A 13690-nucleotide genomic window follows, 5' to 3' on the forward strand; every position below is an offset into this window, starting at 1 on the left:
CTCGTAGAACTGGTGTCAGTCTATACTAATGCAAAAACCACAGTTGATGGACAGAATGTAGAACAATGTCATACATTCACCCCAGTACAGAGCTCTGGACCTAAATCCATCGTTTTTTTGCACTCCACACACCCCAGTTCAGACATGGCCATATGCTAATCAGTCTGACCCTGTGCCTCATGGGAACAGTCCAGCCCGAACTGCCAAGCCATGCCTTCCCTGGACCGGAAACATGCTTCCGAGGACTGGTTTCTGGCATTCCAGCTGTCTTCAGCCCGGCTTGCTTTAATCCAGTGGTGTGGAGAGCATGGGACTCACATCTGAGCATACCCAACCCACTTGGGGTGACAAATGCAAAAACCACAGTTGATGGACAGAATGCAGAACAATGTCATACATTCACCTCAGTACAGAGATCTGGGCCTATATCCATCGTTTTTTTGCACTCCACACCACCCCCATTCAGACATGGCCATATGCTAATCAGTCTGACCCTGTGCCTCATGTGAACAGTCCAGCCTGAACTGCTAAGCCATGCCTTCCCTGGAACGGAAAGAAGCTTCCGAGCACCGGTTTCTGGCATTCCAGCCGTCTTCAGCCCGGCTTGCTTGAATCCAGTGGTGTGGAGAGCATGGGACTCACGTCTGAGCATACAGATCCCACTCGGGGTGAAAAATGCAAAAACCACAGTTGATGGACAGAATGCAGAACAATGTCATACATTCACCCCAGTAAAGAGATCTGGGCCTAAATCCATCATTTTTTTGCACTCCACACCACCCCAGTTCAGACATGGCCATATGCTAATCAGTCTGACCCTGTGCCTCATGGGAACAGTCCAGCCCGAACTGCCAAGCCATGCCTTCCCTGGACCAGAAACAAGCTTCCGAGGACCGGTTTCTGGCATTCCAGCCGTCTTCAGCAAGGCTTGCTTGAATCCAGTGGTGTGGAGAGCATGGGACTCACGTCTGAGCATACCCATCCCACTCGGGGTGAAAAATGCAAAAACCACAGTTGATGGACAGAATGCAGAACAATGTCATACATTCATCCCAGTACAGAGATTTGGGCCTAAATCCATCGTTTTTTTGCACTCCAAACCACCCCAGTTCACACATGGCCATATGCTAATCAGTCTGACCCTGTGCCTCATGGGAACAGTCCAGCCCGAACTGCCAAGCCATGCCTTCCCTGGACCGGAAACAAGCTTCCGAGGACCGGTTTCTGGCATTCCAGCCGTCTTCAGCCCGGCTTGCTTGAATCCAGAGGTGTGGAGAGCATGGGACTCACGTCTGAGCATACAGATCCCACTCGGGGTGAAAAATGCAAAAACCACAGTTGATGGACAGAATGCAGAACAATGTCATACATTCACCCCAGTACAGAGATCTGGGCCTAAATCCATCATTTTTTTCCACTCCACACCACCCCAGTTCAGACATGGCCATATGCTAATCAGTCTGACCCTGTGCCTCATGGGAACAGTCCAGCCCGAACTGCCAAGCCATGCCTTCCCTGGACCGGAAAAAAGCTTCCGAGGACCGGTTTCTGGCATTCCAGCCGTCTTCAGCCCGGCTTGCTTGAATCTAGTGGTGTGGAGAGCATGGGACTCACGTCTGAGCATACCCATCCCACTCGGGGTGACAAATGCAAAAACCACAGTTGATGGACAGAATGCAGAACAATGTCATACATTCACCTCAGTACAGAGATCTGGGCCTAAATCCATCGTTTTTTTGCACTTCACACCACCCCAGTTCAGACATGGCCATATGCTAATCAGTCTGACCCTGTGCCTCATGGGAACAGTCCAGCCCGAACTGCCAAGCCATGCCTTCCCTGGACCAGAAACAAGCTTCCGAGGACCGGTTTCTGGCATTCCAGCCGTCTTCAGCCCGGCTTGCTGGAATCCAGTGGTGTGGAGAGCATGGGACTCATGTAAGAGCATACCCATCCCACTCGGGGTGACAAATGCAAAAACCACGGTTGATGGACAGAATGCAGAACAATGTCATATATTCATCCCAGTACAGAGATCTGGGCCTAAATCCATCGTTTTTTTGCACTCCAAACCACCCCAGTTCACACATGGCCATATGCTAATCAGTCTGACCCTGTGCCTCATGGGAACAGTCCAGCCCGAACTGCCAAGCCATGCCTTCCCTGGACCGGAAACAAGCTTCCGAGGACCGGTTTCTGGCATTCCAGCCGTCTTCAGCCTGGCTTGCTTGAATCCAGTGGTGTGGAGAGCATGGGACTCACGTCTGAGCATACCCATCCCACTCGGGGTGACAAATGCAAAAACCACAGTTGATGGACAGAATGCAGAACAATGTCATACATTCACCCCAGTACAGAGATCTGGGCCTAAATCCATCGTTTTTTTGCACTCCACACCACCCCAGTTCAGACATGGCTATATGCTAATCAGTCTGACCCTGTGCCTCAAGGGAACAGTCCAGCCCGAACTGCCAAGCCATGCCTATACTAAAACTAGGTCCCGTGGGAAGTTTTTTGCGATCTTTCTTTGGTTGTTACCCTTGCTCCCAGACCTGAAAGTAACTCTTAGAGGGTACCTAGAATTGAACCATCGGTTGAGAATCACATAGCAGTAGAGGAGTGGCGTGCCCATTTTAAATCACTTTATTCTGAAGTCACCATCACCACTGCCCTAGTATCATCCCATTTGGTGTATGATGATAATTTATTTGATCTTGGGAAAATTCAAACCTCTGGTCACACAATTGTGCCTCATACAACATTCCTGTCAAGCTATTCCTACAAGAAAGGGACAGCTGCCCTAAATACATTAGATTATTTTCTAATGCCATAGCTGTTGGCGCTCAAATTCCTGGTTCTTGGAAGGAAGCTGAGGTGACGCCAATTTAAAAGAAGGGTGACAGGAATATCCCAATGAAGTAAAGGACATAACTCGCATTGACTTAACCCAGAAGGTCTTCTCTCAAGCTTTGTTGTTGAAGATACAGGACTGGATAGATGAGCATTGTATATAGTCACTCCTTTAAGCAGGCTTCAGGCGCAGGATAAGTACAATTGATCAGGTTTTTCATTTCCTCTTATTATTTTGAAAAGTTGTGGTTATTGGGAAAGGGAGTCTTTGTGTCACTTTAATTGATTTGAAATCAGCATTCGACCTAGTCCCCAGAGCTAACCTTTGGTGTGTGCTGCACGACATGAGTATGCTCATGGAGATTTTATCTATTGTGGTTCATCTCCATGAAGATAATTGTGCCAGAGCGAGGAGGATGGACCAAGGCCAACTTACAAAACCATTCAATGTGTCCATGGGTGTTTGCCAAGGATAATTTGGCCCCAACTCTTTTTTCACTTTACCTGAATGATGTAGTCTAGTTTCTAGCCACTGAACCCGCAGATGCCCTGATGCTAAATAAAGAGAAAATTCCAATGCTCCTTTTCACTGATGACACCCTTTTGGTGTCAAAAATTCCAGGTGGCCTGCAACTGTTATTGAATCAGTTTGAAGTTTTCTGTTCAATGCGGGGACTTGAGATAAATATTTCAAATACTAGGTATATGGCACTTAAGACCCTTAAAACATGAAGGGGGAGGCCTACCTGAACGGGATTACCTAGAGAGGGTTGATCTGTTTCAGTATTTGGGCATCATGTTGTCAGAAAGAATGTCATGGAAACCACCAAGATGTCTCTTAAACTCAGGCAAACAGTTGGGGCGCTCCTTAAAGAACACCAGACCTCATTTAGAAAGCCTTCAAATTTATGATCTTAAAGCATTGAGAAGTGCACTTTATGAGGCGGAACTCTGGGGCTTTAAAAGATGTGATGATCTATCTTTAATAGAACATAAGTTCCTGAGGAACCTGGTGCATGTTCCCTCCAGCACCCCGATATTGCAGGTAAAGTTGGATATTGGTAGGAGATCAGTAAGTGATATGGAAAGATTGCGTCCTATGTTGTTTTGGAGGTATATCAAGTCTAAGACTGAATTAGTCACACTTTAACAGGTAGTTACTTTGGACAAATCTAAAACACTTGCTTGGTTCTGGAAAGTTAAATCACTGGTGGCTGATAGAGTTCTGCCAGAGATTTGGGACTTTACATCTATTGATACCTTTGCTTCTAAATCTTGGGTGAAAGATCAATACTGGGAGAGGGTCAAGCACTGTAAGTATAAAATGTCGACAGGAGTTCGGGTGATGAATGAATTCCTGGATTTTAAATCTGGCCATGTATTAGAGGCTTATCTTGTTACCATCTTGGTCCCAAATGAAAGGAAATTGTATATACATTTCAGGTTGAGTTTCCTCCCTCTTAATACATTTGTAAGTAGGTGGTCAAACTATACCCCATTATCTATGTGTTTCCCTCTGTTGCACAGATCTACCGGAGACTGTTGCCAAAGTTATGTCTGTATGCCCTGCCAAAAGGATTCCCTGGGAGAAGTAGCTGAAACCTGTCTGTAGAGTACTGTGCACCCTGAGTCATTTTGTTGCCCTCAGAATGTTGAGATCTGACTGGTCCACCTTAGATGCTTGTGCTGTGGCCAAATGTTTAAGACATATGTGGGGTATCAGGAGGAATTTCCTTGTATTTTAATGATATTCACCTGTGAGGATGAACATTTGCTAACTATATGATAATTTGTTTCTGTATTAGTTGTAATCCCTTTTAAGTATACTATTTGTATCTCCTTTTACCATATAGTTTGTAATGGATGCCTATTATATATCGTCTCTTGTTTTATCTGTATTTATTTGGCTGTTCAGACTTTTCAAGGCATTTGGTTGCTGAAATAAAGTTTATTTACTACTGCCAAAACTCAGGGCTGTGCAATTACACATGTGGATAGCTAATTTAAGTAAGAATGAGCATTGCCATCTTTTACTAAGACTTAACAGACTGGAAACCCAAGCCAGGCTCTACCTTTAACTCAAAGATGCCATATTCTTTCCGCATTAAAAACTACCTAGGGAGGTGTGTGCGGCGTGACCTAAGATTGCTACATGATGCCAGAGCTCCATGCTGCCTCTGGCACTGCCACTGTAATTATGGCGGTTCCAGCGCTGCTTTGTCCCTGAAACGGGTATCTGCTTGAGGCTGAATACTTGCTCCTTGTGACGCTGATGTCCTTTATGTCCTTTTTCCACCATGTTCCTGTTGGACCTTGCATTTAGCAGGTAACTCTGGAGACTAGCTTGGGGACGCCACTTCGTAGTTTTACATTTGGAGGATTTCTCCTCAGAGCTTGGCTTGTTTAGATCAATGACTTTGTTTTTCATAGTTTAGCTGAGTTTCCCTCTCATTTATGCCATATTGACTGTACCTTTCCATTGGCAGGAGCAGTTTTTCAGAGGGATTTTGCCGTTTGTTGAATGATCTCTGCCCAATATTGTTTTACTTCAAAATCTTTTCCTGGACTTATTATCTAGATTCATGGGCAGAAGTAGGAAATTATTGCACTCAAATAATTAACATACTACAAGCAAGCCCCTTACCAACAATTTACATATTGCTCCTTCCATTAACTATTTGCATAACTCTGACAGAATGGCCCAATCTGTCTCATCTCGACCTGGGGGGTCACGTATCCCTGCACCAAAGTACAATTACCACCCTCAGCCAATAAAAGGCTTAAGCAGGCTCCTCCTTCCCGGCCCAAATCAAATGTCTCCTATATCTTTGGATACTCTTTTGGAAGAAATACATGCTTTGAGATATTTAGTTGAGGAAACAAATACTTGTCTGCAGGATCTGGACAATAAACAGCTGTCAATGGACTCTCATTTATCCTTGGTGGAGCAACAGGTTGATAACATATAGGATTCATCTGCAAGAAATATTACTTTTGGGAGTGAGGTTTTGTTGCTTAAAAAATCTGCAGAGGATCTTGAAAACAGAAATGGGCGGAATAACCTCAGCTTATATGGTCTTATGGAGGTAATTGAGATAGACAATCCTGTTTTTTTATTTTACAACTTATCTTTCACAGCTTAATGTTCTTCCTGCGTCAACCAAATTAAATATTTAGCAGGCGCATTGATTAGGTCTATGCCTATCGTCTTCATCTGCTCCTTCAAGGACCTGTGGAGTAATTCTTTTATTTTGAGATTCACTGATCTATTTCAAGTTTTAAATGCAGCCAAGCTCAAGAAAAATGATTTTGTTCTGGCACAAGACTGTTTCTATCTCAAGATGTCTCTACAATAACTGCTAAACAACAGAAGGAGTTCCTAGATCTTTGTCCTGAACTCTGCACTTTCTGTGCATGCTATGGTTTATTCCACCCATGTTTGTTTAAGGTAACCTTTTAGAACACAACTTCTTAATTTTTAAGACCATGTGTATCTCAGATACTATATCCATTCTCATTCTACATCTTCGATGGAGATTGCTGGTCCCTCCTCCATAACTTGACCGTAAGTGTTAACATTTGCAGTGTTTTATCCTCTTTGTATATTGTATATGTTGTTTCTCTTGGTATCTGCTTTCTACGTCTTGTTGACTTTTTTTTCTGATTCCCTAATTCTATTGAAGGTATCTCAGATTCCATGTGTATGCATTTCCGGTTCGTGTTATATGGCATCCCGATGTGGTGCATTGTCCCATGTTAGTTGTGCTATCATCTGATGTCTGTAGCCGCTCCCTATTCTTTCTGTTATTCCCATGAAGGTACGCATTACAATCGCAGGCATGTACTGTCTCTTATTGTTGCACTTTTTCTTCTCTCCCTTTCTTTCCTATTCTAATCTTTTTATTCATATTCCATTTGGTGATTTCGTTGAAGTTTTTCCCTTTTCCATTTTCTTTTTCTCTAGTCCATTCTTTTCTTTTTATTGATGTTGATGGCGTAGTTTTATATGTATCCCTGTTATTTTACATTCAGAGGTATTTCTTGGAATGTGAAAATGCAGTTAATCCTATTAGGAGACAGAGAATCTTATCCCATTTAGCCTTTTATCACCCAGGTTTGGTTCTTTACAAGAAACACATCTCAAAGAGTCAAATGTTTTAAAGTTGAAATGTGGTTGGGTAGGTTTGGTTTTAGTCTTCCCTTCTTCCACCAAGAAAATCGGAGTAATAATTTTATGTCATAAAAAACTGAAATGTTCAGTTGTATCCCAAAACCTGGTTCTGAGGGTAGGTGGTTGTTAGTGAAATTGCTCATTAATAATATGTCTTTGACAGTATTTAATGTATATGGCCCAACCCAGCCGGACTATTCATTTTGGCCTACTGTTGCAAAAACATTTATCCAATTGAGAGATTAGGTTTTTTTTTAGGGTGGGGGGGTGATTGTAATCAGATTATTGATCGCTTTATTGATCTTCAATCCCAATTTTGCTTTATTCCCCATAAATCTCATAAACAGTTTCTCAGTACCATATCTCAGACACACCTTGTGAATGCATGGAGGTAATATCATCCTGACTCCCCCCCCCCCCCGCCCCCCCTCGTGGCTCCCTTACTTGCTTACACTATATCTTTCTTTCTAAATCTTTAACTTAATACCTCATCTCTTCCTCCATTGAACCTATTGTTATTTCTGATCACGCCCTGGTTGTTGCTGATTTTGAATTGCTCTGTCTACAGCCCAGGTCCTCTTGATGGCGTTTTCATAATTCTCTTCTAAAGGATCCACTTTTTCTGCCTCATTTGTCACCTTTGCTGATGAAATTTTTATTTTCAATAGTGACCCAAATTTTTCATCTCCTTTATTGTGGGACACTTTTAAAGACACAGATCACCACTTTATTATAGATTATGTCTCTAAAAAGAAGAAGTCTCTTGAACAGCATAAATCTATATTAGCTAATATTACATGTTTGGAACACAAATGTTATACCTCTCCTTCTGATTCTATTCAACAAGAACTTGTACGTGTGAAGTTGGACTTTAATAAGGTTACTACGGATAATGCTGCATCTATATTATGGTGGCCGTAATAAAGTGGGTAAGGTTCTGGCTCATAGTTTTCAATCCTGGAACGATCAAGTATTCATTGAATCCATACACTCTTCAGAAGGGCAGCTTCTGTTTAAGGATCAGGATATTTTAGATGGATTTATGACATTTTATAAAGATTTATATACCCCATCATCGCCTCCTTCTGTTTCCTGTATTCAATCTTTCCTCAATAACATTTCCTCTCCTCCTCATGATCATCTTAATTTTTTTCTCTGTTAGAATCTGATCTCTTGCTTGCAGAGCTATCTAAAGACTTAAATCTGCTCAAAAAAGGTCAAACTGCGGGTCTGGATGGCTTAAAGGTGGAATTTTATTGACATTTTTCCAATTTGTTACTTTCAATTCTTTTTTATATCTGGTAAAGGGGAAGGGTCGTGATCTTCAGTATTGTAATAACTTTTGTCCTATTTCTTTGGTCAATGTGGACTACAAAGTGTTTGCTAAACAATTTGCTCTACGATTGAAACTGTTTATGCCACATCTGATTGATAAAGAACAATGAGGCCTCTTTAAGGGCAGATAGACTTCTGATAACAGTTATTCTTTAATGTTTTGAATAAGGCGTCCTCTCTTTCTTACTCTTTAGTTACAGTTTCATAAACGCAGGAAAAGCATTAGATAGTGTGGATTGGTCTTTTTTATTTAAGGCGCTTATCTGCCATGGCTTCAGTCCCAATATAATCTCCCTTATCTCTTTACTCTATACTTCCCATATGGCTTCTGTATTGGTTAATAGTCACTTATCTCAATACTTTCCTCTACAACGTGGCGTTCATCATGGTTGTCCCCTCTTCTCTTTATCTTAGCTCTTTAACCTTTTTTATCTTCTTTTCCCAATAATGATTCTATTTTTTGATTTCTTTATGGTGATCATCATTTGAAACTATCTGCCTATGTGGATGATATTCTACTTTTTATCTCCACTCCTGAGGTTTTTATTTCTCCCATGCTACAAGAAATTTCAGATTTTTCTATCTTTTATCTTTTGGCTATAAGATTAATTTGAATAAAACTGAAATTCTCCCTCTTACCCAATTCCGTGTCCAGAATTCCTTTACATCTACTGGATTCTTGTGGAATAGCTCCAAAATTAAATATTTTATTTTACTTTTTCTCTATGCTTCTCATTTATATTCCGTCTATTTATTTTAAGAAAATAGACTCTCTCCTTTCCAAGTTACTCTGGAAAAATAGAAAGTCTAGAATCTCTTTGGCGCTTCTTCGGAAATCGAAATCTAGTAGGGGTGTTCATTTTCCTGATTTTTGGATCTATCATAAAGCTTACTGTCTCAGAATAGCCTCTAAATGGCTTTTCTCTGAATCTTCCCCCTTTACAGCTTACTATTGAACATTCTTTACTTGATCTTTTCTCTACAAAAGAGGTTCTAGCCTTCCCTTCCAAGAATATCAATACTTCTAGCCCCTTATTTAAACATACTTGCTCATTATTGAGACTGCTTCGTCAACAGAAGAATGTATCTAGAGATTCTTGTTTACAATCTCCACTTTGGTATAAGCACCTCATTACTATTAAGAATAACCTCTTTTTTGGAAATCCTGGTAATTGTGGGGGATAATGTGGGTTCATGATCTATTTGACGGTATAACTGCTTGTTCGTTCCCTCAATTTCAAGCTACTTTTAAATGTCCTAGCTCATTACGGTACACATTTTCTATTCTATTGGCAGCCATTTTAGAGGTCTTTAATTAGCTTCCTTTGACTGGAACCCTTTCTGCTGAAAATTCCCTTCTTAAAGTACTCACTGCACTTCCTAAAGCTTCGCTGATTTATAGATACATCTTAACTTCTGATCCTGATTGTATTTAGACTAAGGTGGAGCTTGCCTGGGAAGTGGATTTGGGTCATATTTGGAGCATCAATTTAGGGAATAAGATTTGGACTCGCTCACTTAAGCTTTTTGGATCTGCATCCACTCCTCAATCTGTGTTCTTTCTGTGCCACAAATCATATTTCACACTTGTATCTATAGCTACTTTGTCTCATACAAATGATATGAGTTGTTGGTCATGTGGCTTTCCTGCAGCTGATTTAATGCACATCCTCTTTCTTTGTCCAGCTGTTGCCTCCTATTGGAAAAAGGTTTGGCTCTATAGCTCCTCTATATTTAATTTTCATAGCCCTCTCTCTAGTATTATTCGTTTCAAAGGGAGCTTATTAGATACTTTGGTTTGGCTAAACATGAACATGGTTTATTTGACCTTATTCTGGCTTTAGCCTTCCAATAAGTTGCTCTTAATTGGAAAACCTCAGCTAATCTTATGGTTCAGGCTTGGTGGAATAATGTATGTCACTACCATTGATTGGATATTGCTTTTGCCTCCTCTTGTACACCGTTTGTTAATAGAGACTTATATTGGTAACCATTAACAATCTATCTAAATAAGATTACAATAACAAATATCTCTCTTATAGATTCTGGGAATTTTAAACCTCTGTGAATTGTTTAGCTTCTCTGCTCTTTTCTCATGCAGTTTTTTCTCATAAAATCTTTTTTCTAGTGGTATTGCAATCTTCTCACTGAATTTTACTATTATGCAATAATACTTGATCTCCCGTTGTGTTTTTCTATTCCCCATCTCCCCCCCCCCCTTTTTGATGCTATTTAAAAATGAAAATAGCTTTCTCCTCTGTTTTTATTGCTTGCTTCCCTATGTCCTATTTGATTATACATGCTTTGTTTATTGCCGGTTCATTGTGACATGTATTATTATTAAAGCTTATTAAACATAGAAAAACCATCTATTACATATCATTTACTAAATCCTTAAACTCAAATCCTATTTCATTGACCCAAATTCATATGGATTTTGCTCAGAGCCACATTTTTTGCTACATACAACATCTTTCTGGAGGATTTCATTGTTAACTGTGCAAAATCAAAAGCAAACTCGTTGCTTACCTGGAGAGCATCTTATATCTATTTAACCTCCATCAACATGTTTTCTATTCAAAAACACAAAAAAGGAAAAAAGGTAGACTTAATCATTGCTGACTTGATTGCCATTAAATACTTCCCGCTAATTGAAATTTACTAATCTATTCACTTTCCCATCCTTTTTCATAAGCTTGTCATCACCACATTAATGCCTTCCAAAGTCCCCACCACTAAAAATTGGATCTGTAACTCTAAAATTCGGTTGCCTAACTCCTCTCATCAATAATCAATCATCCTGATCTATCTACAGACATCAACGTTAGGTTGTAGGAAGATAACATCCGCTCAGTTTACAACAACCCTACTCTGCTTCAACTAATTCTTCACAACCAACAAGCCGGCATTGGTCTACTATCGTAAAAAAGAGAAGTCTGTAACTCAAAAAAAGTTTTACATAACCTAAATTCATTATGTTCCCTGCCAGATTAAAAGCTTGAGAAGAAAGTAAAACTTAAGCTATTACCAATGACAAAGCCAACTATGGGGCTGATAATTATGTGGAGTGGAAAGCTTCCGCCCGACAACAACTCAGGACCGACAGACTCGCTATTGGCGTCTCCGACCGTCCCATTACGATGAGACTGAACACTGTTCATTCAGATTCCCATTGTTTCCTATAGGAGCTTGTGTTATGCCTGACAACCGGCCATAACACAGGCTCCTATGGGGAAATGGGGATGTGTGTGTAAAACTCTACACCCTGTCACCGGCACCCCAAGATGTCTTCCACACAGAGCAGGGTTTTACTGGGGGGGTCCCTTAGGTACCCCATGGGCCCCCAACCGGAGCCTGCAGGATGAAGTCTCTTTCAGACAGCCTTTTAGTGTCAGACAGGCTGGTGTAGAAAGGCTGTTGGAAATCGACATCGTAATCCCAAGGACTGAAACGCTGCCCATCGGGGTATGCGATGTGGTTCCAACCAACACGAATACTCCGAGAGCAGTCAGAACCGATTCAGAATGACCGCGTAGTTTACCTTCCGACCGCGAACATCATAAACAGGCGGTTGGAATGTAAATTGACCAAGTTGGTCGGAAGGGCTTTGACACGATCGAGGAGATTCCGACTGTCAGGCAGAGGCTTTCCGCCCGACATAGTAATTTCCCCCTGTGTTTGGGAGCAAACTGACACCTCTCAAAGACCACTAAGTCCCTTACAGCAAAACTGTCATAAAAATTACTTTTTCCTCTGGGCTACGAGAATTGTTTTTATCCCAATCTGCTAATACCTGTATAAATCAGCTACAATTCTGAAAAGGCCTCTTTTACTTAACCTGTATCATAAGAACCCTGGAAACGAAAAGCACTCGAGTGGTCACCTAGATTAACCAGAAATATCTGCTAGCCGACTTTGAAATTGGCTTCTCCCGTGCTTGTAGCATTGAAAAAGAGTTCCTAAAAATCCCAAATGATATACATCCATTCTGTATGAGGTCAGATCCTGTTCCCTTGTGCCCCTCCATCTCTTGGTCGCTTTTAATACAGTTGATCACAAGAGGCTAATCTCAGCCTCCGAATTGCTTGCTGGTGTTGTGTTACTGAGATGATTTTCCTCTTTTCTGCTCAACTGATATCTACTGAATAAACTTGGAAAACAGATCTCTAGAGTCACTTCCACTTCCTGTGCAGGAACGTTATCACACTAGCACACACACTCCTAATAACAGCCATGGTCAGCCCAAATCCAACCTGGCTTCCCTGGTTCCAGCAACGTCTTGCAAGCTTCCAGTGCCTAAAACTCTCGGACTATACAATGCTTGATGAACCTCCGCAAACTGGAACTATAGTTATTTGTTTAATGATCATGCTACATTCTTACTAAAAGAGACTGGGTCCTGTTTCGGTGCACCTTCCTTCAAATATATCTGATCTCTGTATTACATTTTTATTTTTTCCTTCTTCATTGTATGGTTTGCCGCATCACCTAAACTACACAGTTTTTTTAAAAAAATCTATCTTTTTTTGCTTCCAGTTTAGATGTGCTTCCTGTATTCCTTCCCTGTGCATGTGGTGAATGTGTACCCTCTATACATTTCATGTGTTTCTGTCCTTTGCTCCTGTATCTGCTCTCTGTATCCTTTTTGTACCAGCCTATTGTTTGTGGTTCTCTGCAATGTCCTGGTTGTTTGGTTTGTCATGTGCTGCCGTTCTAGCGCATTCTGCCTCATCTGTTCTTATTTACTGAAATCATTCTTATCACTCCTGATTTCCTTGTATTTCTCTTGGGCTCTCAGTGTATCTGTAAGTGCACTACTTATGCAGGGATTTGCTCATTCTTCTTGAGTCCGAAAGTCAATCTCTGTCCCAACTATGTCTTTGTAATAATTACGACATTCAAGAGCAGATGTGACACAGTTGATATTGCTATTTTCTAATGAATGGAAAGTGTATTTCCAGATGGATACTGAGCAGCTTGCCTCGTGTATGTTTGTGTCCTAAGGTCAGTACCTAATTTGAGGGGTTGCCTGTCAATGGGGTCCCCAGCACTTATTTCTGGGAACAGGCACTTATTTTTCAGCATCAGATGTTTACTGAGTGCAAGGGGGGAAAGACACACAGATCAGAAAGACAGAGGAAGAGAAAGACTGCAAAACGGTTGCAAGCGGAGAAAACAGGAACCTGCAACAGTAAGAAATAGGGTCAGAAAGTGTCTGGTAGTGGACTAAAGAGGCATGAGGAGGAATCTAGACTAACAGCCTTAGCATTTGGCATGACAATGTTTAATTTCACTGGACAAAAGGTGCCAGAATGCTTTATTTCTCAAATGAAG

Source organism: Lissotriton vulgaris, chromosome 3_1 (assembly GCF_964263255.1).
Source record: "Lissotriton vulgaris chromosome 3_1, aLisVul1.2, whole genome shotgun sequence".
In the NCBI taxonomy this organism is placed as follows: domain Eukaryota; kingdom Metazoa; phylum Chordata; class Amphibia; order Caudata; family Salamandridae; genus Lissotriton; species Lissotriton vulgaris.